Source organism: Protopterus annectens, chromosome 10.part0 (genome assembly GCF_019279795.1).
Source record: "Protopterus annectens isolate FY-2018-M chromosome 10.part0, PAN1.0, whole genome shotgun sequence".
NCBI lineage: Eukaryota > Metazoa > Chordata > Ceratodontiformes > Protopteridae > Protopterus > Protopterus annectens.
In genome coordinates, this window is record NC_056744.1 from 209,667,280 (window position 1) to 209,693,333 (window position 26,054).

Here is a 26,054-nt window from a genome sequence, read left to right on the forward strand (position 1 = left end):
ATTATTTTTCTTGTTACATATTGCCTAATATACATTGTTATTTTTTTGTTGCTGTATGTCTGTAGACAATAACTGTGTCTCTGTGTCATTTGCCATACAGTCTGGTAGCTTTTCTTCCTTAAGTTCCATCCAAAAATAGGCATGCCGTGTTATAGCATGGAGTGCTTTTGCTGCCAAGACTGCACCCCTTCCTTGGACGGGGGAAGACCTGATTAGTATTCTAGGCTATTGTACAAAATGAGAAACTAGTAGCAGTAACAGTGTGCCATATGTAAGAGCAGCTAGTTGCTTAAAATAATAACGGGAGTTAACAGTTTTAGGTCCATGTGGATTTTTGCAAGGTATTGCAGTTTCCTGTCACATCCCAAAGACATTCTATAGGTGAATTAGTGCTCCTTAGAATTGCTTAAAGGTAGGTGTGTGTGCATGTGCGTGCGTGTGTCTGTCTGTTTCTCTCTCAGTGCATCTTTAAGTGTTTGCGCACCCCCTTTTGGCTTAGCTTCAATGAATTATAGTCGTTGCATGCAGGATAGGCTGTAACTTCCCTGGGACCATGCAGTGGAGTATGGAAATAATTGGAGTATGAATAAATAAATTATTGTGCGGATTATCATAGCAGGGTACTAACCTGTAAAGTTTAAAACATTTCTTTAATCAAAAAATAGCTAGAAAATTCTTTTACTGTTCTGACCTCCCACTTTTGAAAAGAGCAGCAGGCCATGTGGCTGTTTCCAAGACTTTAAACAGTTAAAAACACTGGAGACCTTTGCAGTTTCATCAGCTGTAAAGAATTCATTAGTCAGTGGAATATTTCATCATATATTTTCTTTAAATGTGTATTTTGATGCCATTATAAGAATCGTTGGCTTAGATTTAATTTGTGCATTTTTAACATCATTTGTATGTTTTTTGTTAATTAATAAAGCTGTCAGTGTAGATGCTTGAGTTTTACAGTGGGTGTATTTAAGTAATGCTGTCATGTTTCCATATGTTTCTAATGGCAGACCATTAATCATCGTACTAAGATACTTGATTTTTTCATGGTGGTTATAGAACTTGTAACATATTATAAGCCTTGTATTTTAATTAAAGAATGCTATAGAGTAAAATGAGAGCTATGCCTCTGAGTTTGCTAAATTACCGCTTTTTCTGAGAAAACCACATTGTGATGGCTAATTGTTTTGACACTCCTGGACAGCAGTTGCAGTCACTAAACTGCAAAAATGAGCAAGTTATTGCGTCTGTGTCAAGCTGACATTATTATAATTTAGCATATTTTTTTCAAGAATACGTGATTGCATGTCCCAAATGCTTTCATATGAGAAAAAAAAAAAACTTTTCTTTTTCTGCTTTTGACAAACAAATGTTGTAGTTTACTTGCTTTATGCCTTTCTGAAATTGAGTATGGTGAAAATGAGTCAAAATCGAGCAGTTCACAGGATGATCTGTCTTAAACAAATCTAATTCTGTTTCTGTAGGTGACTAGTGAACAGGATAAGCAGTATGATGTCACCACCCTGTGTTTCATTAAGACCATTAGTACTGTGGTAACAGACGATTCTTAACCAAACTGGGCTGCTAGTGAGAGCTGGGGAATAACAAACTACACTAGGGACCAGTTCACTTACGGACCCCAGAGATCGGTGAAAAATAGAACTCAACTGGTCGGGTTGGGGTGGTAGTAGCAGAGATTGTAGTATGGGGCAAGCCTGAAGTGCCTTTTCTGAAAGTTGGGAATGGCAGGTATTTAAAGGTTTGTGGCTTCCCAGAATCATTCACTTCATTGTTGAAGTATTACAACAGCGTGTTTTACAGAAAAGCGTTTTGGGGAGACGATTACCAGGCCTGTTTGTGTAAGAATCCCACGTAACACAGTTCATATAATTTCAGCGTTGAAAATCTTCAGACTAGGGGAGAAGGACCTATGTCAGTAATAGCTATGTTGCGGAATGTGAGAGCTATAGTACTATGTGAGACATACAAACATAAGGTGGACTCTATGGCATGTTAGGGAAATACTGAACGTCACTAAAAAGGAGTGGCAATTTAGTGATGTAAGCGTTGTTGGTCTTAAGGTTCCCAAATAAACATTGTACCTGGCTTTGTGCCAAACCAGAGAAATGCAGAGGTTGCACAGAGAGGTGTCGGCAGAGTAAAGAAGTGGTAGTATTAAAAACTGACAGTGTTGGCTGCACATAGAGCACTGTGTCTTTCTCTGGTGACCACACATGTTGTTCATGTGAAGCAGAGCTCTTCCCTAAGCTTATTCAAACTTAGTTTGGAAAATCGCAATTTCACTCCTGGCTTTTAGCATGTGCCCCTTATGGATAGGGGCAGCTTATAGATGCATAAATATCAAAGCCATTCTAGTCCTTCAGCATTGATAATTGGGAATATTGGGGCTTGAATGGCTAAGCTTAAAAAGTCTATTGGGCCATTAGCCTAGTAACCTCCTTTGAATCCTATACGATCATTGGTTGGAAAGACTTCACAAAAAGCCATGTAAAATTTTGCAAGGTCTGTACCAATATCATGGAAGTGAAGATCCTACAATGCAAATTCCAGTTGAGAAGAACTAAGGAAGAGATGGTGGGCACATGTAGGTGTCTTAAATGGCATACCATTGGTAAAGAATGATGGTATTGTCAGAGAATGTACTGCTAAGGAATAGGGAGTGGTATAAGTTTGGGCATGGTTGATTAAGATGACATGTAGAAGAATAGTGGATACATTCTGAGTCACAGTTGAGGATTTGGGGAAAATACAACAGAGAATGTATGATACCCATTGCTCAGGCGAAGGAATTCCTAGTTGCTAAAGTGCCAAAAGAAAACAAACATGCTTTGAAGTTAAAATAGAAACCATGCTAAATAGTTTCTTCCCTAAGCTTTGAAAAATAAAGAAGAAAAAGTTTTTAAAAACAAATAAATAAAGCTGAATAAGGAATCTGAAGTTCTGGAACACAGTAAAAATAAAAACTGAGCTTTTAAGGCTACAGAATTATCATAGATTAATAAGGAGAAAAGTAAAATAGAGCATTTTGGATGTTCAGGCATTTAGCAAAGAAGCTGAAATCAAAACGTCTGATTTCTGACAGTAAAATGTGAATACAAAGAAAAAAATCAAAACACAGAAATCTGTTTCTAGTATGTAGAAAGAGTAGAGCTGATCTTCATACTATCCGTTAGAGAAGGAAATGAAAAGTTGTTAGCTTTTGGAGATTTCTAAGAACCTACAGTAATGTGCGCAGTTGCCTTTATAAGACAATCTGGGGGCATGGTGGGTGGTTGAAGGTACTTTAACTTGAATAAGACACTGATGGGAAGGGGTGCCTCATTGGGTGCTGAAACAAAATGGGAGATAGTCTGTGCCTGGTTTTGGGAACAGAAGAGTTGTCTAATGCCACCATGCTAAGCAAAAGTTATGCTGTATTTAGACGGTAATTGAGATTTGCAGCTAAGTCGGTCTGACCTTCGCGGCGAATCAAGCACTCGTTATTAAAAGAGAATTTACCTGGGCATGTAACTGCAAAATGTATTCAGTCTAGAACAGTGTGACTTTACTAGATACAAGTCATCCCACAATGCAACAGGGTTTTGTTTTAATTTAGTAGTTTGGTAGGAGAGGTTTGAATCAAGTTAGGTACTTGTTAAAATCCTGCAGTTGTAAGACACCAGTACTAATCTCACTGGCACCCTTTAAAGGACGGGCTGTGCGTGTGGAATTTGGAGGTGGAGAAGATATTTTAGGACAAATAGCATTGAATATAAATACAGTAATGATGGTGAGAGTGATCGTGGACAGTGGTAACCTGGACAGTCGGCAATGAAGATGAATTCAGGATGGGGTTCACCTGGTCAAGAAACACGGAACATTTTGCCAGTTTCATGTAAAAATGTAGTAGATTAACATTAGTAAAGTTGTGTAAAAATATTCACTGAATTAAATAGAGGCATTATCAGTATTTTCACTGCTCATCTTAGCAGTGCATTGCATCAAATATCAAGTGTCATTGCTCAGTTGATTTTAAAGATGTGTTTTTACAGTAAATCAAAATGTTTCTCTACAGAAAGAAACATACAGAATGGCCAGAAGGTGCACATCCCAGGTAATTGAAAACAACAAAAAAAATCCCTATCCACTCTCCATTTAAGGATTTAAGTTTGCACCTGTTTCGATTTGGAATATTTGTAACAGCTGTCAAATCCTATTTTCATAGTTCTTAATTTAAGGTAAACAAAGTTGTGTGCAATTTCACCTGTGCACACCGAGAACATATTTTATGGAAAGACTTGAAATTTAAAACCTCCATGCTATAAAATTGACTACATTGTTTCATGGAGATGTTAGACTGATAACATTTTAATGGGCTATCCTTTTACAGGTTGCATAATGATTTTGTAGTTCTTAACTTTTTCTTCTCCAATAAAGATAGACACCCCCTCATGAATGGTGTGACCAGCAGAATGCAGACAAAACTTTTTTCTTGGCTTTCCCTCACATCTCAGTAGTACAGAAGCTTACAGATCTGTTGATGTCTTTCTATTCACATGTTGCAGTATTCTGACTGGGGGATCCTCTGCCTCAGGCGACCTGAACGTCAGCTGCTCTGCAAAGGCTTAAGCTTGGTTGCTACTAGTGCATGAGACGTCACACACAGGACCATAAACCAGGGGCCTTAAATGTGACTTCTGCACGCACAGACCTCAGAACTTCTCTGCCGCAGTCAAACGTCAGATCGATCTCTTTGCTCCGTTACTTCAAGACGTCTAAAAATAAGTACCTCGTTGGGGGAAAACTTTTATTTTTGCTTGAGCTTAGGTTGTTGCTTGATTTTTTTAGCCGATGTCGTCTAGGAAGGGAAAATGTAGGTGCGGATGTCAAATCCCACACAAAGATACCCACGAACTTTGTGTATTCTGATTAGGTTGAAAACACAACCACACCACCTGTAGCATCTGCCAGTTCTTACCAAAACTCTGCATAGTGGTCTGGCAGCCCTAAATCTGTACCTTGAGAACCAGAGGTTAAAACAATTAGCCCTATGGATGGATCCGGAGTTGGCCGTCGAGGCTGAGCCACCTAAAAAGATGGACAAAGTTTCAAGGCTTACCACTTCTGCCCCCTGTCATTCGATGCCCCACCAACCACCGGTAGGTACTTCCTCTGAGGTTATTCCGACGTCGGCTACAGCCAAGGTCGAGGGGGAACCAGGCTCCACCGGGCACCTTCTGCAGTCCAGGAATCCAAAACCTCACCCTTAGGCCACATCCCTGAAACTAGGCCCTCCATATCAGCAAAATCAACTCCACTGAAGAGGAAACAAAAGACTAAACACTTGTCTCCTTCCTCTGAGGAGCAAACAGATGTGCACTCCTACTCCCAGTCCTTACTGCAGGCCTTTATGGGTCTTAGGCCTTCAGCATCCACAGCTGCCACATTGCCTGTCCTTAGCCCCAGGCCAGCCTCAGCTGTCTCCATCCCTCCTACCCACACCGAGGAAAAAGACTCCTCATCCTCCTCTTCTGATGAGTCAGTCACCTGCACCTCTTAAATAGCTTCCCCTTTGGACTACTACTCCCCAGATGAGGACTCACTGGAGGGAGACACCCCCCCCCCAGGACATTACCTTTGGGGAACAAATGAGGGAATACTTCAAGTGGGATGCTGCTCAGATGACAGAAGTCCAACCGGTGGAATTACCCTCCTCCACGGCTATCCCTCCTGTGATTCCAGCCTACTTGGATGCCTTTACATCAGCTTCTAAGACTCCAGAATCACAACTACCAGCTTCCAAGAGACCTGACCACTTTTATAAGGTCCCTGATGAGTACAATTTCCTTACAACTCCCCTCCCCAGCAGATCCTGCAATTATTGCAATGTCCCCTGACAAACCGTCCAGACTCGTACCTTCTTTATCCCTCTTACCATTAGACAAGGACAGCAAGGTCATGGACAGGCTGGGGAAAAAGATATGTACCTCTTCCACACTAGCCTTCAGGGCAATCAGTTACCAGACCCACATGGTCAGATATGCCCTAGATTGGGTTTCACAGGCTTCCTCTTTACTCTCCTCCTTGCCTGACTCTCCCAACAGGTCTCAGCTAGCATCTAAGCTGTCTCTGGCATCTCAGGTTGCCAGGCACTCAAAGTGTGGCTATGATGCAGCTGAGGCTTCCGCAAGATCTACCGCATCAGCTCCTGTTCTGCGCAGATACACTTGGCTTAAGCTACAGCCCCTGCCTGAAGATTTTAAAACCAGAATACTGGATGTGCCTCTGGATAACAAATTCCTGTTTGGCAAAAAGTCAGATGAACTGTTTAAAAGCCTGCAAGAAAAAAGTAAGGAGCTCCAAGACTTAATGCACTTACTGGTCTCTCCAGTACCCAAATTTTACAGACATTACCCAGCCAAAACTTCCTTTGTCAGGTGAGTCCCTGCTCCAACCTCCTGCTCTACTTCCATACACAGGAAAGGGTCCAGGAAGGCTCCCTCCCCTAGGGCAACCCCCTCTCAGTCTTCCAATAGACATCCCTTTTGTGACCGGGACAACAATCCGTGACTGCCTCAGCCACCTTCCCCTCTCATCCTGCCTCTCTCACTGTCTTCCCCGCTGGAAAAAGGTCACTACAGACCGCTTGGTCCTGGCAATAATGGAAAAAGAATACTTCATGTCATGGCAGGAAAAACCTATACCACAGGTTATCCAAGACCTTCAGCCCAAGGGACCATATAAGACGTTCCCCCAGCCAAGAAGGAAGAGGGTTTTACTCCAGGTTATTCCTGATACCAAAAAAGGATAGCCCTTTGAGGCCCATCCTAGATCTATCCTTCCTAAACCTCTTTCTGAAGGTCCCTTCCTTCAGAATGCTGTCTGTTCAAAACCTGATTCCACTATTCCCACCCAAAGCTTTCATGGCCACTTTGGACCTGAAGAAGACTTACCTCCACATACCTATCCACCCAAACCATAGGAAGTATCTGCGCTTTGCTGGACCCTCTTCACACTTGCAGTTCACTGCCTTGCTCTTTGGTTTATCCACTGCACCAAGAGTCTTCACAAAACACCTAGCCCCAGCAATAGCGTACTGCAGAACAAATGGCATTCAAGTTTACCCCTACCTTGATGACCTCCTCATTCTTAGCAGAAGGGGAAGTCACCCTCAAAGATCATTTTCTCTTCTCCATGTGCCTTCTCCAGAGTTTGGGATTCACCCTCAACCTTGCAAAAATCATCACTGTCTCCAGCTCAGGACAAAATATTTCTAGGATGCAGAATCAGGACAGACTTGATGAAGGCCTTCCTCCCTCAGGACAAGGTCTTCTCCCTAGTCATCCACTTCCAGGACCTCCTCCAAGTCATCAACCTGTTGGCCAGGAACTGCATGCGCTTCCTAGGTCTCATTGCAGCCACAATTCCTATGCTGCTGCTGGCCAGGCTGCACATGAGGAAGATTCAGTGCTACTTGAAGAATGTCTGGTCACAACACAGCCACCCGCTGGAATTTCAGGTACCATTCCTACAATGCCTGAAAACAGAACTGAGGTGGTGGATCCAGCATGCGCAATTAAACCCAGGCCTACCCTTGGAAAAAAAACATGCCAATACAGTGCATGCACACAGATGTGTCTGATCTAGGCTTGGGAGGAACTATGAACGGCCTCAAAGTGCAGGGTGTATGGAAGCCCTCCTTCCAGAAAAAGCACATTAACACAAGTGAGATGACTGCAGTCCACCTAGCCCTGCAGGCCTTTCTCCCTCTCATGCAACCTGGACCCCTGAAATCATCACAGACAACACAACTGTGATGTGGTCCATCAACAAACAGGGGGGAACCGGGTCTTACCTGCTCTGCAGGCTAGCAATGCAGGTATTGGAATTAGCATCTCAGAATAACATATTACTGCAGGCAGTTTATATTCCATCTCAGTACAACCATCAGGTGGATGTCCTCAACAGATCATTCTTGCTGCATCACGAATGAATGTTGTGCAGAGATATTTTCTTAGACATTGTCCATCAGTGGGGCACACCTCAAATAGATGTATTTGCCACCCCCCCAGAACAGACAGTTACTACTTTTCTGTACCAAGGATCCCTTGTGACAAGCTTGGAGAGTGGATGCCATTACCATCTCATGGAGGGGAATGTTCCTTTATGCCTTCCCTCCTTTTCCAGTCATTCAGAAAGTCCTCCTAAAAATCAGATCAAATCAAATCTATCCTGCAGGAGGCCAGGAAACCCAATACCAGGAAGTCCTATGTTTCCAAATGGAAAAGGTTCTCCAAATGGTGTCTCCAAAGGCATAGGGATCCCTTCCAAGCAGATGTTCCTCTAGTCCTAGCCTGCGTGTGTGAATTCATAAAATCAGACCTTTCATATTCTTTAGTGAAAGTCCACTTATCCGCCATTTCTGCCTGCTTACCTCTGGACCCACCTCTACTTTTCAGATTGGACGTCAGACTATTCTTAAAAGGGGTTCTCCACATTAGGCCACCAAAGAAACCTGTTCCTGCACCTTGGAACCTAAACTATGTGATAGAAAAACTAAGTATTGCTCCCTTTGAGTTAGCTGGCTCTGTTTCTCTGCATACGTGCACATGGAAAACTGTCCTAGTAGTAGCCCTTACCTCTGCCAGAAGGGTTTCAGAATTACAAGCACTAATGGCATCCCCACCCTACACTATTTTCCACAAAGATAGGGTGACCCTGCACACCAATCCCTCCTTCATGCCCAAAGTGGTCAGTGAGCTATTGCTCAATCAGTCTGTTCACTTACCCACCTTCTTTCCTTCACCAAAGAATGACAGTAAGAGAATATTTCACTCCCTTGATGTTCACAGGCATCTAAGGTTCTATTTGCACAAAACCAAAAATATTAGAAAGTCCAGTCAGCTTTTTGTATCCATCCAACCCTGGGCAAGGCAGTGTCCAAACAAACTATTTCCTGCTGAATAAGGAAAACTGTCTCCTTCTGCTACTCCTATCGTGGGAAATAATTACCTCATGGAGTCAGGGCGCACACTACAAGAGCTGTGGCTTCATCTGGGACCTTCCTCAAGGGCCTGGACACAACTGCCATTCTTGAGGCAGCCACGTGGTCTTCTGTGCATACCTTCAGCAAACATTACAAATTGGACCATATCTGCAGAGCCAGAGCAGGATTTGCAAGGGCAATCCTGCAGTGATTCCTGGAAACCACAACGTTTTCCACCACCCTTCCTCCTCCTTGAGCTGTGGTACTCTCCCACAGTCAGAATACTGCAACATGGGAATAGAAGGACATAGAATAGTTGTGTAAAATCTTACCAAAACCATAGATGTCCTTCTCTTCCATGTTGCAGTATTCCTTCCCTTCTACCTATCCCCCTTCATTGCATTTAACCTGTCTAGAGGACATCATTTGGCACCACTTAGACAATTTTCTGACTGGGTAGCCAGTTCTGAGGTCTGTGTGTGCAGACGTCACATTTAAGGCCCCTGGTTTATGGCCCTGTGTGTGACATCCCACACACTAGCAGCAACCAGGCTTAAGCTTTTGCATAGGAGCCGATGTTCAGGTCACCTGAGTTGGAGGATCCCTCAGTCAGAATACTGTAACATGGAAGAGAAGAACATTTATGGTTATGGTAAGATTTTACACAACCATTCTTTCTGAAGAGACTCTTGCAAAAATTTGTGCATGAGGACCTTATAGACTTGCTTCCTTTGCTTCGTTAGAGCAGTTTTTGTTTTCTTCATTTGTAGGATAGATTCCTATCAAGCACTACAGAACACACAGACACACACACACACATACTCACACTCACACACAGACATGCCAGCATGCGTATGGTGCTGCATTGTTCAAAGCCTCTGTTGTCATGCATACATCAAATAACTTAGTGCAGGTGCTCCTATGTTGTTTGTACACTCTTCATCCAATACTCTGTTTTCACCATGCTTTTCATGCTATGCACAGTGTTGGGTACAAAGCGTATCAGTCTATCTTCACCTTATGCAGTACACAAGGACATCTACTTAGGAGTGAAAACAGACCACTCTTTCTGTGCATGCTGTACCTGTGTACACATTGCAGAAGTCCCCATATGCACCACTGATGTGCAGAGAGTACAGCTAACTGCCCTTAAACTTTGTTGTATTTCTTATCCACTGTAGTATATAGCAGACACTTGGACGGCCTCTCTAGATGAGGTGCATTTCTGTTTGCAGTAAAAAAGTAAAATTGGAGATGTTCTTCGTGTTTCACTGTTGCAGTCATTACATTTGGGTTATCCTGCTGGCAGGTTGCCCTCAGTCGGCCTGAATTCCAAAGTCTTGGGTCCTGCGTCGGCTGCTGTCTCCTCTTCCCTGACGTCAGGTCGTCAGGGGTATAAAAGATGCAGCCGACGCCATTTTCTTCAGTCTTTCTTGCCGCGCGGTGCCCAAAGCAGAAGCAGTTCGCAAGTGCCAGTCGGCCGACTCCTGAGATTTTCGTGTTCAAGTTTCAGATCCAAAGTCTTCATTAAAAGCTAAGTACCCCGTTGGGGGATCTTTTTTCTTGCTCTAGACCGATGTCAGAAAAAGTTAATAATTGTATTTCTTGTGGGAAGCAAATACCTCATAAGAACTTTCATTCTTACTGTATTCCTTGCCTAGGCCCTGACCACGACGTTTCTAGTTGTCGGTTTTGTGCTAGATTTAACCAATGCACTATTAAGCGTCGGTACAATTTTGCATTAAGCTACTTTGGGTGAAGATTTAATTATACAGTGTCGTCAGACAGCCATCCGACTACTGGAGTTCACAAACAACACAAAGAAAAAGAAAAAGACAGGCAACAGAGGTCCAAAACCGACGACGAAGCTTCTCCTAAGCAAGTCGCCAGTTCGCCGGTTCTCAGTGAGGCGCTTTCACAGCCCCTGACGCCCATGTGGAGTCGGCCAGGCCACTGGAAACTTAAGGTATTGGACCCTAGGAGATTGTTCCCTCAGATGGGTCCGGAGCCGCTGAGCAGGCATCGGCCTCTGAGGGTGTATTCAGACCTAAACAATTATATATTAAACCAACTTCAAAGGCAAAGACTAAAACACCTATAAAGGCAAAGAAACAAGTTCACCAGTCACATGGACAGGCCTCTATGCCCAAAAAACAGATGCTCAAAATGGCCGAAGACTTAATTACCTTGATCAGGGGTTCCCATCCCCCTCCTGATAAGAGGCCTAGGCAAGAGACAGACTATGAATCTTCAGATCAGGTTTCCATTTCTTCTGATTCCTCTTCTGATCAGGAATATTCTCTTCCCCCCATGAGGATTCTGATGCTGAAAAATCAGTTCCTTCAGCTTCTCCTCCTGAGGACTACTCTTTTGGGGAAACCTTGCATACCGTGAGGGAGCACTTCCACTGGGAGAGCCAAGATTTTTCAGAATCTAAGAAGAGGCTCAGAGACTTCCTTTTACTACCTCAACACAGGCCTCTAGCTATTCCACCTGTGTTAGACATTGTAGATGATGTGTTTTCAGAGTCTAGTCTGACCCCTGACTCCTTACCTCCAGCTCCTGTGAAGCCGGACAGATACTACAGGGTCCCTGACTCTCATAAATTTCTTTTCAAAAACCCTTGTGCAGACCCAGAAACGATTTCTCAGGGTCCCAAAGGGGTCAAGGCTTCCACTGCAAAAAAAACCCTACCCCCTCTGACAGGGATTCTAAGGCATTGGATAGATGGGGAAAAAAGATTTACACATCTGCTACTTTAGCTATAAGGGCCTTATATTGCCAGTTTCATATGCTCAAATATCAGCAATATATCATGACACTGCTTAAACAGAAAATGATGGTAAATTCTGAATGTGCAGAAAACAAAGAAATGCAGGATTTATTGCCTGCAGCTGATCAAGTTGCAAAGCATACTTTGCAATGTGGTTTTGATTCTCTGGAGGTCTCCTGCAGTGCCGCTGTTACGGGTTCTGTCATTAGGAGGCATGCTTGGTGAAAGGAACAAAACCTGCCTTATCATGTTAAAGCAAAATTATTAGATGCTCCGTTACAACATGATACCTTGTTTGGTGTTAAGGCAGAAGAGGTGTTAAAGAAAATGGAGGACAAAGCTAAATCTATGCAAGCGGTCAAGGATTTCTTACAGGTACAGCCACCTAGATTTAGCAGACACTGGCCTACAAAGAATTGGTCCTTTCCAGTCTCAGACAGATATCAAGGGGGCAAATCACAGCCGCAAGGTTCCTTCAGGTCTAAGCAATGGGGTGCTTCTACCTCCAAAGGTGGAGAAGACAAATCAGGAAACAGTCCCAATGACTTCCCCCTGCTTGCACCAAGCACTTGTCTTCTGGCAGCACCCTTAGGGGGAAAACTAGCACTTTTTTCAAAATTGACACATTATAACCCTGGACAAATGGGTTCTAGACATAGTGTCTCAAGGCTACAAGTTTCATTTCCATACTCTGCCAAGGGCAAACGGTTGACCAGACCTGCCAAAAAATCAATGGGCAGAGGCTCAAAAACAAATTGCAGCTCCCATGGACATGAGGGCTATTCAACAAGTGCCACAACAAGAGCAGGGACAAGGATTTTACTCAAGACTGTTCTTGGTACCCAGAAAGGACAAAGCATGGAGACCAATACTGGACCTATCTATTCTTAACACATTCCTGGATCTTCCAAAATTCAAAATGTTAACTCTGCAGCAGCTTCTGCCCATGCTGGGCAAGAAGGCTTGGCTTGTGACTTTAGATCTAAAAGAGGCATACCTGCATGTCCCAATCAGACAGTCATGCAGAAGATACCTCAGATTCAAGGCTGGCTCAAAGCATTACCAATTCTCTGCACTGCCCTTTGGCTTATCTACTGCGCCGAGGGTCTTCACAAAGTGCCTGGCACCAGTAATTGCTTACTGCAGACAAAGAGGAATACAGATATATCCTTACTTGGACGACTGCCTCATACAAGCATAGAACAAGGACATTCTACTTCAGCATCTGACGTTTGTGAAAAGACTTTTAACATGCCTAGGGTACACCGTCAACAAAAAGAAATCAAAACTCATACCCTCTCAAGAGATAATATTCCTGGGTGCAAGCTTAAATACAACTGCCCAGATGGCTTATCTCACTCCAGACAAACAAAGACAACTGACTACCTATTTCAAGGAAATGGCAACAAAGGCCCAGTTATCTGCAAGAAAAATTCTGCAGGCTTTGGGCTTCATGGCATCCTGCATCTTACTAATTCCATATGCAAAACTGCATATGAGGAAAATTTGGTGGTACCTAAAGTGTCTGGACACATTGCCACAGCCTGGAAACAATGATTACTCTCATTCCCTGCCTGCAGCAGGAGTTTTGATGGTGGGCAAATGCTTATCACCAAAACAAGGGACAGCCATTCTCACTTCCCCCAGCCAGGCAGAGCCTAACGACGGATGCTTCAGATTATGCCTGCGGGGCACACATGGCAGGAAGAGATATTCAGGGCACCTGGTCCACAAACCAAAAGCATCTACATATCAATCAAAAAGAGATGCTAGCTGTTCAAAATGCCCTGACAGCCTTCAAGGACCTACTTCATCCGGGACAACTACTGATAAAGACAGACAGCACCACGGTCATGTGGTACATAAACAAGCAGGGGGGCACTCATTCTTTACCCCCTTTGCAGACAAACCATGGCCTTATGGGACACAGCATTAACTTACTAAGTCCATCTGCAGACACTGTTCCTGCCAGGAAAGGAAAATACTCTGGCAGACGAACTAAGCAAAAACCTCATGGATCCCCATGAGTGGCATCTGGATCCACAAGTCTTCAGCATGATAACAAAGAAATGGGGCTGCCTGGACATAGATCTATTTTCCTCCCCTCACAACAATCAACTAAAAAGATTCTGCACAAGGACCCATCACAGACAAGCCTGGAAAGTGGACGCCTTATCTTTCAACTGGGCAAACCTATCAGTATATGCCTTTCGTCCCCAAGGTACTCCTGAAGGTCAGACAGGAGAAACCAAAAATGATCCTGATTGCCCCAGACTGGCCACGCCAGTACTGGTATCCGAGCTTAAGGAACTTGTCCCAATGCCCAGCCTGGACCTTACCTCAAATACTTCATCTACTGTCCCAGCAAAACAATCCGATTCTGCACAGCCAGCTCAGGACCCTAAACCTGGCAGCATGGCAGATAATGTAGCCATACAAACCACACCTCTCAGTAAAGCTGTGATGGATATCATTTTAGAAGCCAGAAGGCCTAGTACTAGAAAATCCTACGCTGGGAAATGGAAGAGATTTTGTGCTTGGAACCAAGCTCAAGGAAATGATACAGCTGTCCCAAATATTCCTCAGATTTTGCAATACTTAACTGAGATGCTGGACAAGGGCCTGTCTTTTTCATCAATTAAAATCCATGCCCTTTTATTCTTCTATTTCCTGTGTTTGAGCAGTCAAGTTTAGTCTCTCAAGGAAAAGCATAATTTTCTGACATTCCACAGCTTTAGTACTTGAGCTTAGGTCAAGCTGTTTTGCAGCTTTCATGCATCCATACACAGTTACCTAGTACACCTTACTTATCTTCAGTTAGGCTGCTGACATTCCTGAAGTAGATCTAAAAGTAGGTTTCTTTTACTTCACAACAACAACTAGTCATGGTTCCCCAACTGTCGGACTTCTCTGAAGTTATGGGCTACAAGCCCCACCTTTAACAAGAACTTCTCTGTGCTGTTGCATGCTTTTACTGCTGTATTTCATTGATGGGTCTGTACAGTATTCAGGTTTTTACAATAGCATATACAGTATGCAGCACAAAATAGTATTTTGACATAGTAAATGGCCACTATGCCACAACATTCATAGTGCATTTGAACTGCAGTGCACACGTGCAGTCAGTATTCAACCTCCACAATCCTAGTTTAATTTTCTCCCAAACACGCAGATGGTAGTGTCTGTTTTTAGCATGCACAGCTTAATTTTTTCAGTCCCTTCCCCTGTAATGCATGCACTAACAGTGCAGCCTGCCATGCTTTTTCTGTTTCTGAAATCCACTTCTTACTTACTCTGCCCTATAAAATGTATCTTGTAAAAAATGTGTTCTATACAGTGTACATCCCCCATTGTTCATAAGTTTTGTACTGTGGTATACACAAGTCTGTTTACAAATTATGTCACAATTGCATGCAGAGTGGGATCTACATATAATCCGGAGGAACAGACTAATAAAATCTAGGAGCTACACTGCTGGGCCTTCCCCCTGGCAGCACCCTTGAAGCAGAACTCTTCCATGTCCTGCATTGGGAATGGACAAGTTGGTTTCATGCACTTCTCCCTTTCATTCTTGGTTCACTCCTACAACTTACTGATCACCAGTTGAAACAATTTTGGGTGGGACTCAAAATCTCGACTCTGGCAGAGTCAGCAGCCTCATTTTATTTCTTTGTACTTTATAGAAGTTGGCAAATTCATTGATCCATCCTTTTCATCATACTTGTGTTCTTTGAGTTTAGATCAAAAACTATACTAGTGACCGTTTTTCTCATAGAAATGTTCACACAGGTTTGTTGAAGTTGTCTAAAATTCCAAACTTCTCCTTGGTGACCTCTTCCTTCACTTCTTGCTGTTGCTGATGGTTTCCAGCCCAGTAGGTCCAGTGACCTGGAATTACACACGTTCAGGGAACCATGTGACCCCTGGAGTAACTATTTATTTATTTTATTTAAATTTGTTGACCGGGAGTGTCCGACTGGACGTGGGTCCATTTTCAGCGGAGGCCTGGGGAGAAAAGCTCCACAGTAAAATAAACAGACAGTAGTTACATTGGATTACATAGCGATTAACAATTTAACATAGAAATTACTTACAACATATTTACAGATGAAGAACATAGTACATCAGTAGACAACTAGAATCTTTATCTGTGAAGTACATAACAGGCATTAACAAATGTAACGATGAGAAGTTCCTGCTGGATAATAATTACTAGGCTTATGAGCATCTGAGCTTGCTATCATCAAGGTAGTTAGTGGAGGTGAAAGAAAGGTAGTAGTTGGATGGGGTGGATGATATTAGAGTGGGAGTTGCAAGGGCATAGCCAGCATGTTTTTAGGTGCGCTTTTAATAAAGTTTTGAAGTTGGTGCATGATGGTACGGAGGTAATTGTGGGTGGGAGTGAGTTCCATAATTTGGCTATGGTGCAAGAGAATAGTGCTTCACCAGCAGAGTTATTGGCTTTAGTGATCTGCAAGTGATTTTTGTTGCTGGATCTTAGTAGTCTGGTGGTGCGATAGGGTTGGAGTAGATTCTGGAGGGATGGGACATTTAGTGGATGGTTTACTAGTTTGTGGGCGAGTGAGAGTTGATACCACTGAAGGAGGTGAGGGAGTTCAAGCCAGCCCAGTTCAGCAAGTGAGAGACAGTGGTGACTACGGTAGGATGCCCTGTGGAATTTGGCGATTTTGTTGTAGCAGGTCTCTAGCTTGTTTAGATCACATTGCCTTAGGTTGGTATATACTGGAGAGGCATAAAGTAGGGTGGAGATAAGGTGGGAATTTGCTATTGAAATCTTTGCTGCTTTGGTGAGAAATTGTTTATTTCTGTATAATGCTCCTAGTTTTTGGTGGACTTTTTTTATGGTCATGGATATGTGAATGTCAAATTTTAGTTTATTGTCTATTTCCACTCCTAGCAATTTGGTGTGTTCAGCTGGGTATATAGTGGTGTTGTCTTTTGCTGTGATGTTAAAGTGAGAGTTGTTTTGAGTATGTTTGGTGGGTTTGAAGCAACCAACTAACTAATAACTAGCATTAAACTTAGCAGGTTTAATCTTACGGTAGGACATGCCGAGAGTTAACCCAGCTGCAAAGACTTGTGCTTTCTTCATATTACTATGCTTATTTTGGGAAATAGCTGCATGGTTCCCCATCTGTGCTGTGTTTCTAGTTTTCATTGTTGTACCCGATTGCAATTTTTTTCCATTTCTTCGCACTGCAGTTAACACACACTGTCTTAAAATGTCTACACTGCCTATAAGTTGGTTTCCTGTATTGCAAATATTTGTGCCATTTGGAAATAAATTCTTTTGTTGTGGCTAATGTTCAAGCACCCCAATATTTCAGTCTAAAAAGAGTATATTTTTTAATTGTTTATCAAGTAAGTGACAGTCTTGCTCAGACTTTTTTTTTCAGCTGCAGCCAGGGCTATAAGGGAAAGGGTAAATACACTTTGGATGAGTGGACAGTTCAATTTGTTTTTGGGAGTGAATGGAAACCAATACCCCAAAGAAAACCCAGGCAGACACTGGGGTGAATATGTAAGCTCCACACACACTGTGACCTGAGGATGCGATTTTACCCCAGACCCTAGAGCTATGAGGCACATCATGTCAGTTAGCAGTACAGTATTTTGCTGTCATCATTTCACTTGAATCAAGGTCACTAAACCATGCTTTCTTTTCCCCGGTTTTCTATAATCCCTCTATGGTTATGTCATTTCTGTGTATTTTTTCCTGGGCTTTCTTTTCTCTACCTCTCAGTCTGCCAGTATCCTTACTCTGTCTGTTCATCTTCAGCCTCTTTAGGAGCATTCTGTCTACCCAATTGATCTATAATTTATGACTGTCGCTAACCCATTTTGTTGCTTTTTTTCCTCGCTGCTTCACTTAGTATGCCTTTTTTTTTCTTTAATACTCTGATTTCTTTTGATTATTTATCATTTTTATTTTTAAGATTATCCTACATGCCACTCTTTAGTCATGTGTGTTTGTATGAACATTGAATGCCTTAACAGTGGAAGCATGCGGCGAAAACCTGATTGGATGTGTTCCCTTAATATGGTATACCCCAGGTGTCATGTATCTTATAAAGGAGACTTGCACTGAGTTTTGTGTGTTAGCTAGCATCAATATTATCTGAAACAGAACCACATGAAAGTAACTGAATCAGTGCAGTAACAATGCAGGGGTTTCCATGGTTGAGGTCTTTTGTTTTGTAAGTATTAGTAGCAATTCCTGTAAAGCCTCTGCAATGGAACAGTCATTCCTTTGTGGGGATCAAGTGTAGTGCAATTCATAAACTGGAAATGCACCTCTCAAAAATATTTAAAAAATGTTTCAGGGGTAGACGCAACTTTGTTCAACTCCCCCTTTGCCAAGTCAGCATAACCCCTGACAGATCACACAGACATCAGAAGACTTGAAGTATTGGATCAGAATATGGTAAGACTGTACTGGCAGCTTGTTTTTCTTTTGGTTAATTTAAATTGTATCATGCCAGTCCTGCCTCCCTCGCCCATACATTCACATACATCTGTTTTGGTCCATATTAATAAGTTTCCAGAAGTATTAATATGTAAAAACGTTGCATGAGAAGTTTTATTTTCTGCTTAAAATCTAAAGCTCCAGGGTATGTTAACAGTTCCAGATGGAACTTCCACATACATCACTTTTTTATGTGATTACTGACAGATTTTGAATGACTACATATAAGTGTGGAAGGAACTCCTGTTTGAGTTTAAAAAAAGAAAAAAAGTGGAATAAATATCTGGCAGACCAGCCTGGAATGGTTACTCATAATTTTCAGCTTTCTTCAAGCCCTTCTGTAAGGAAGAAGCATAATCTGTTCAGTATGCCAAGGCAGAGCATTTTCTGTCTCCTTGATTAAGCTAATTGCATCCAAGCAGTATGTGCAGCCTCTGCACAAATGCGTGAGAATAAGCTGAACTCTACAGGGAAGTAACAGTGCCAAATGGTAGCAAATGTATATTGAAAGAGAAGATGTGTTGTAAGAAGTCAGGCCAGTACTGGCCAACAAACAACAATGGCAGAATAAAAATCAGATATGTTTTTGCCTGCTGACTTTGCATCCCTGACTTTTCTAATGTAACAGAATCTCATACACGGGCTTTCTGATGGCGCTCGCTAGGTCCCTTACAGGTTTGAAAGCTGACAAAGCACTTAGCGTTTTTTTTGTGCCCCTGTAACTAGTAGTACATGGAGCAGATAAAGCTTCTTGCACTGCAAAGATTAGGTCTCAGATTGTAACCCTTTTATTATGTGTTCTTGACATGGATGCCAAGATTCTCCTCACAGGATTCCCTCTGCAGGTGAATTTCTTGGCATCCACGTCTCAAACACATAAGCCAGATGTTCTTCGTGTTTCACTGTTGCAGTCATCACACTTGGGTTATCTGCCTGCAGGTAGCCCTCAGTCGGCCCGAATACCAGAGACTTACATACACACATCCATGTTTGCTATTATTATTATTTGACAGTGCGTAGGATTTTGTTTGTAGTTTTCAAAATTGCAGCAGGCACCCATATTAGCATCACTATGTTCTACAGCTGGGTAGTTGCATCATGTACAGTATGCAACTTTTAAAGTCACAAGAGACAAATTTTCATTTGCTAGAGTAACCCAGAAAATATCTAGGATTTGTTCTGTGCTTTAAAATTTATAGAAAGAACTGTTACCTGCAAACAAAGATAAGAGAACATCATCTGTTAAATGTCCTGTATTTCCTTTTAATGAATTGCTTGTATTTGTTGTGTTAATGAGACAGAGATGTGGGAAAAATAATTTTCTAGGTTACGTCAATAGAAACCTGGAAGCCTTAATCTAAGTATGTAAGTTACTGTTTATGATGCAGGGTCATGAACTGCCTTTACGCCTCATATGGGGAGACTGATAAACAGGATGGTGCTTTGTAGAATGAGAAATAATGGTCTTTATGTGGAGTAGATTAGCAGCTCCTTTTGCAAGCATTCCACATTTTTGCACTTCAGTAATTTTACAAACTGTCTGGAGTGTAGTACTGAAGTAGTAGGAGAAGGTAACTTATCAGGACACCAACCTGATCTTCAAGTTGAGGGTATATCATGATCTTATGGCATAATGGGAGATTGCTGTTTGACCTTGAGTGCTAGCTTCTCTAGATAATTGCCAGAAATAAAGCATTTAGCCAGGCTTCCTGATATTTAAAGAACTGAATGTGTTCTACTTCCCACATTCCTGGCATGATAATAGTACATGAAGGCATTGTGCTGTTCTTTTTATACAAGAAACATTTTTTTCATATTTATTATTACTTTAAATCTGTGTGAATCTTTGATAACTTCAACAAAGCTGTTCACGGTGGAGTCAGTTAAACAGAGTATCATGCTTTACAGACAATGCCATAAATAACTGGAGATTATACTAAGCATCTATTTTTAGAAACTAAAATGTGGAGGGTCGTAAAACAGATCCTTCAGGAGCATTAGTTGGAGCATTAATGGGGTTTAAAGGATGTACGTTTTATGGCAGAACAGTAGTGTTAGTGGAAATAGCTGCTCAGCTTGCTTATATAGTAAGTCATGTTTAAATTCTATTGACATGCCCACAGAGAAAATATCAGTTAATATTCTGTGATTCATGTTCTGAAATATGTTATTAGTGTGGTTTTATAGGCATTACTGTGGCATTCAACACTTTTATCTACCCCATGGCTGTTGCATCATTTAATCATATTTGATAATTTGCTGCAAAAGTTGAAATTTTGCTGTCTTTATACCAATGTAATGAGTATGGGAAGAAAGGATAACATATGAGAAGCAGGATTGCAGACAACACAAAGCATAAAACAGAAAACCTCAGTTTTTGTTTTATTTTTCTACAACTTTTACTGTAGCTGATGACATACCTCTCAACCTCGAAACATCAAAAATCTGGACAAGGCCCGTGAAAAATAGGTACAAATCTGTACACTGATTAACATAAAATGTGCATACATAATTACATAACTCCAGTGGAATTGTGAGATACCAACTTTTAAACACAAACTGAAGAGCAGACAACCAAAATATGGCACCAGAGTCCCCTTGCAGCCATTCCAATGTCCCATTACCTAGCTATTTCGCCCCATTTACCATAAACACTAATACTGCTTCACTTCTACAGTGATTATTATGTTGTGTTACCATCATGCATTTCACTGCCAGGTCTTGAACTCAGGACCCTATTCACTACAGTCAAAGCAACATACCACTATGCCAAATCAGCAGTTTCCTGAAAGATATGAAGACTGAAACTTAAATGGCTATCATTTAGTGAATTCAGTTTTCACTTCTCACCATAGCTCTCAACATCTTAGCACAAAAAACTGGACAAAAGCCAATAATGGGGGAATACAGCCCCAACATAGGGACACATTTCAAATACTGATCTTCTAAACTTAGAAAATTGCTAGAATAAAAGGTTTTGTGTTATTTATTTTCTGAAGAATATGAAGTCTGAAATTCAAATGCCTGTCATTATTTAGTGAATTCAGTCCTTCAGTGATTTGGAACAAAACTATGAGGTAGACCTAAGCAGCAGATCACTGCAAAAGTAAAAAAAAAAATAGATTAAAACGATTGTATGATGGGGGAAAAAAACAGATGTCACCATGGTATAGGCACAAACCTTCTACCAGAGCCATACTTGCCCCACCCCCACAGAGTGATGTTGTCAAGGTCCTACCAGTGGGAGCTCACCTTCATTAAAATATTATGGCCTTGGTTGTACCATCCTGCCTGAAGAATGACACCTTTTTATGAATCACTTATAGATATGAAGGTAGAGCACAGAGCAATGAGGAAACGCAGCTTAGTGAAGTAGTATACCTTTCTGAGTAGCTACTATCCCACCAAGCTGCTGTATTTATATACCTGCTACACTTTCTCATTGCACAGTATAGCACTGTCATATGACGCACTGTTTGTCCCCACCCAAAGCACAGAAGCATGCAGTACTCAGTGGTATTCTATGCACTCCTGTGCACCATTCAACAGTTGGGCCTTTTATTGGTTTCGCATGCAGTACTCAGTGGTATTCTATGCACTCCTGTGCACCATTCAACAGTTGGGCCTTTTATTGGTTTCGATTAACAGTCAACAATTCGCTTTTTTAATGAGTGTCAGCGTCCTTACTCGTTGCTGGTTTTAGTCTTAAATGGCCAGAATGTTTGTTAAAAGAAATCCCTAAATTCATGTCTTTGATTCATGGATCACAAAATGGGGTGCATGAAACACAGTAAATGCAATATATGTCTACACAAGCACACTATGTCTATGAATAATCGGGCCCTTTTCAAATAATGTAAAACTTGTATGGAGTTCTGTATTTGAACGATTTGCTGAATACTGACAAGACAGAAAGCAATCATTTCTGTATCTTATTGAAAGTGTTGCAAAAACTGTATTGAGAATTAACAAATCAAAATGCGAGTCTGATAAATTGCAGATTGACTGAATATCTTGAAAAATATTCTGAATAGGGAAGAGACAACACCCTTCCAGAAGAAGGTGAAGGTCATTCATGAGTAACATCTCCAAATACTGGAAACAGTTACTTACACACACACACACACACACACACACACACACACACACACACACACACACCTGGAGACTCTGAAAATACATAGCAGATAATTAGAGAAAATACAGACGAAAATGCATTAAGCTTAACTGCTTCCTAACTCAATTCATGATACCTTAAGCTCTGCTGTGAAAATACGCAGCATATAATTAGAGAAAATACAGACAAAAATATGTTAAGCTTAACTGCTTGCTAACTCCATTCACTATACCTTAAGCTGTGCTCTGAAAATACACAGCAGATAATTAGGGAAAATACAGACGAAACTCTGAAAATACGTTAAGCTCAGCTGCACTGAACTCCATTCACGATATCTTAAGCTTAAGCTCTGCTCTGAAAATAAATACCTTCAGCTCATTTCACGAGCTAACTCTATTCACGATAAAGACCGTAAGCTCTGGCAATATTCAAATGAAGAGCTCTGCAGTACCATACCCACGCTGCACTTCCCACTCGCAGCCAGCTGGAAATCCAAATCCATTCAAACAGTCAGACAGTAGCAGCCAGCTGGAAATGTGTGCATGAGCCCTTGAGCTCAGTTCCGATAGAGCTGACGTCATCGTGCACGTGATGGCATCAGCTCAAAAGTGAAAGAAAAAAAAAATTCGGGAAAAAATTGTAAATGAAGGGGTGCCACTCGGGAATCATGGCACCTCATTAGTTGGACCCCAAAAATCGGTAAAAAACGAGTAATTCATTATGGTTGGGAGACGTGGCTGATGAGTGTCACCCATATCATGAGATTGAACAATAATGAAACCAGTAAGAACAATTCATTTTGCCATCTTTTGCTTAGCATTTTAAATTGTCTTCCCTTTCCATACTGCAGTTTTCAGTACTTTTCAAAGACAGATGAATATGAATGTCTTTGATAGCTGAGGAGTTCCCAGATTAGAAGTGAGAACCACTTTGTCCCATTTTGAGAGCTGTGTAAGCAGTGTGGCTGCAAGGATAAACTTTAAAGACCATTTGCCGTATAAATTCTTCAGCTGTAAGCAAAATGATTTTTGAATAAAACTGAATCTGTGTATTACGTATGCCAGGCAGCTGCTGAAAGCTTAAGTATCTGCCTCACTATCTGGTTTATCTATTGCAGCCCACATAGTTAAACTTCATTTAAACAAGCTGTTGAACTTTAGCAGGCATCCTGTTGAAAATAGTATAACTTGCCTTAAGGTTTGGTGTTTTTGGCCATTACTATGTTAGCAGGCTGCAAATGTGCAGTCCCATGAAAGGAAAGTGTGGAGGACTTGGCCCTTATGAAAACAGTGTGATGCCTGTTTGGTCTCCACCTAACAGGCTTCAACTTATCGGATGATTGGAAACCTAGCCATATTGATGTTTCCTGCTAGCTTTATCCTAACTGAAGGAAAGAGCGTTTTGTGAGGATAATGGTAAACTGAGCAAAGTTTGGAGGTGGTTTCTTCTGGGTCATATACATATCCACCAACGAGAATAAAGATTGTACCTGGTCTTTGATTGCCCTTATTCTGTTTACCTGCTGCTATTGCTTTTAGTAAAACTGATTTTAAGCATCTGTTGTCATTTTTGCAGAGGCTGGGTTACGTTTATTTCCTTTATCACATTGTGTGGAACTAGGCGTCAGCATTTTCCAAGCATAATTTCTTTCCATCATTATATGGAGAACTTTATTTATTTATTGACATTTCTGTACCAGTAAAGCCCACTGGGTTGAAAACCCATTTTCAGTGGAGGCCGGGGAGAAAAGCTCCACAGAGTATTACACAGATGCAAGTTTAAACATGGGTATAATGAGATTACAGTGCTTAAAAGCAGAGCTATGCAATTTAGCACAGTACGAAGATTACATTATTAAACCTTTGGGATCACAAATACAGGCATGTGAAGATATACAAAATCACCAGTTATACTAGAAAATGAAAAAGAAAAAAAAATAATTAACTGTATACAATACAGTTTTTGTAGATCCTGCTATCAGACATTTTGCCTATCATAAATAGAGACAGGCTCATCTGTGACCAAATCTGTCTCCCCCTTTTCTGAATGTTTGCCCATAGCTATTTTGAACAGTTAAGAGAGTATTTCTCATTAACTCAAGACATCTTAGTGCTGCCTAATGCATAAATGTGTGAGAAATGCAGATTGTCCAGTACATTTTACTGGTAACATAGAACAGGTATGATTTTTTTATTTTTTTGCATTAATATTTTTATTTCATGTGTGGAAGCTTAAGCTTTCTGATTTCAGGGTCTTTCTCAGAACTGGAAATAATTGGGTTCTTAGTCACCCTACAGCAACTTAATGCAGTCCTCCAGGTGGATTGGAGATAGTGGAGTAACTCCATTTGGAACTAATAGCATAACTATTGCTATGTGCCAGTGATAGTGATTGTGCTGTGATGTGATGAGATTACTACAGTCTGGATCTGCCTGCTTTCTTATAGAATGTTGACTGCAGCTTCTTTGAACAACAGATTTACAAGGAATAATCAAAACTTGAAATGACCCAGCTTTGGGCCCTTTAGACTAATTTAGGTGAATGATGAAAAGCCTATGAAAGCTGAGCAGAGTAGGCAGGTTTCCATGGTGGCCTATGTTTAACCCATGACATTCAGTACCACCATATTGTCTCCTTAAAAATTTATGTGGCATAAAAGTCTGTAAGCTAGAAGTCGATTAGACAGAAAAGTATTTGCTATCCAAAGAGAGGCAGCAATGAAACTTAAAACTATGTGTAACTGTATTCATTTTCTGGCTGACAGTGACATTGTCCAATTACTTTATGTTCTACATCGTTTAGTGTTTTCTCTTTTAGGTAGTTTATGCCTCATTTACAATAACACATGGCTGGAATTATGTAATCCTTTACTTAAACATTCAGATGTGTTACTTTTTGCAGTTCAACAGAGTAGGGAATTGTGGGGTTTATTAAAATGGAATTGGCACAGTTTAAAGAAAAGATGAGAGAGTAATGTTACTCACGGGATTCCTCGACATCACATTTGGGTCTTCCCTCTCAGTCAGAGACATCAGACTTGGATATGGTGTGCTTTAGCTTAGAGTTCTTTACTACCCACTAAGAAAATTGTCGATTTTGGGAGACAGAACTATCTGGAGTAATTTTTAGTCTAGAGAACTTTGACATTTTGTAGACTGATTCTCAGAAGCAGTGTTTCCATAGAATTAACCTCCCACCCCACCCTCAAACACACCCACATCAGTGTTTGAGGGATCAAAAACCTTGTCAGTTACTATATCTAAACGTACATTTCTCTTCCCATGATGTAGTCATTCAATTAATAATGTAAATTCTAGAGAAAAGTTTTGTAAAAAGAAAATATATTACCTGTTTCGCAACAGAATCCCTGCTGTGTGACTAGGGCATGCAGATATATATATATATATATATATATATATATATATATATATATATATATATATATATATATATATATATATAAATGTGCAACTATTTTGAGGCCACTAAATTTTGAAACCATGTTGTTTGTCACTAGATATATTCTATTTTCTGTTTCTGTTGTGATATTAAGACCTGCCTGTTTTCTGACCGAATATTCTCAGAACTGGATTATATGTTTTCTTCATTTGTACTGTTATTGCATGACTTCATCTATGAATGGATCTTGAAAGAAGAGACATTCACTTTTAATCTAATTTTACTATTTAAATATTAA

The 26,054-nt window shown here is 41.1% G+C and overlaps 1 protein-coding gene across 1 annotated transcript in view; it reads left to right on the top strand.

Moving 5' to 3' along the window:
• Positions 1 to 26,054, top strand: part of LOC122814125 (protoheme IX farnesyltransferase, mitochondrial) — a 1,575,333-nt gene that overhangs the window by 923,157 nt on the left and 626,122 nt on the right. The gene's annotated exons all lie outside the window — the stretch shown is intronic.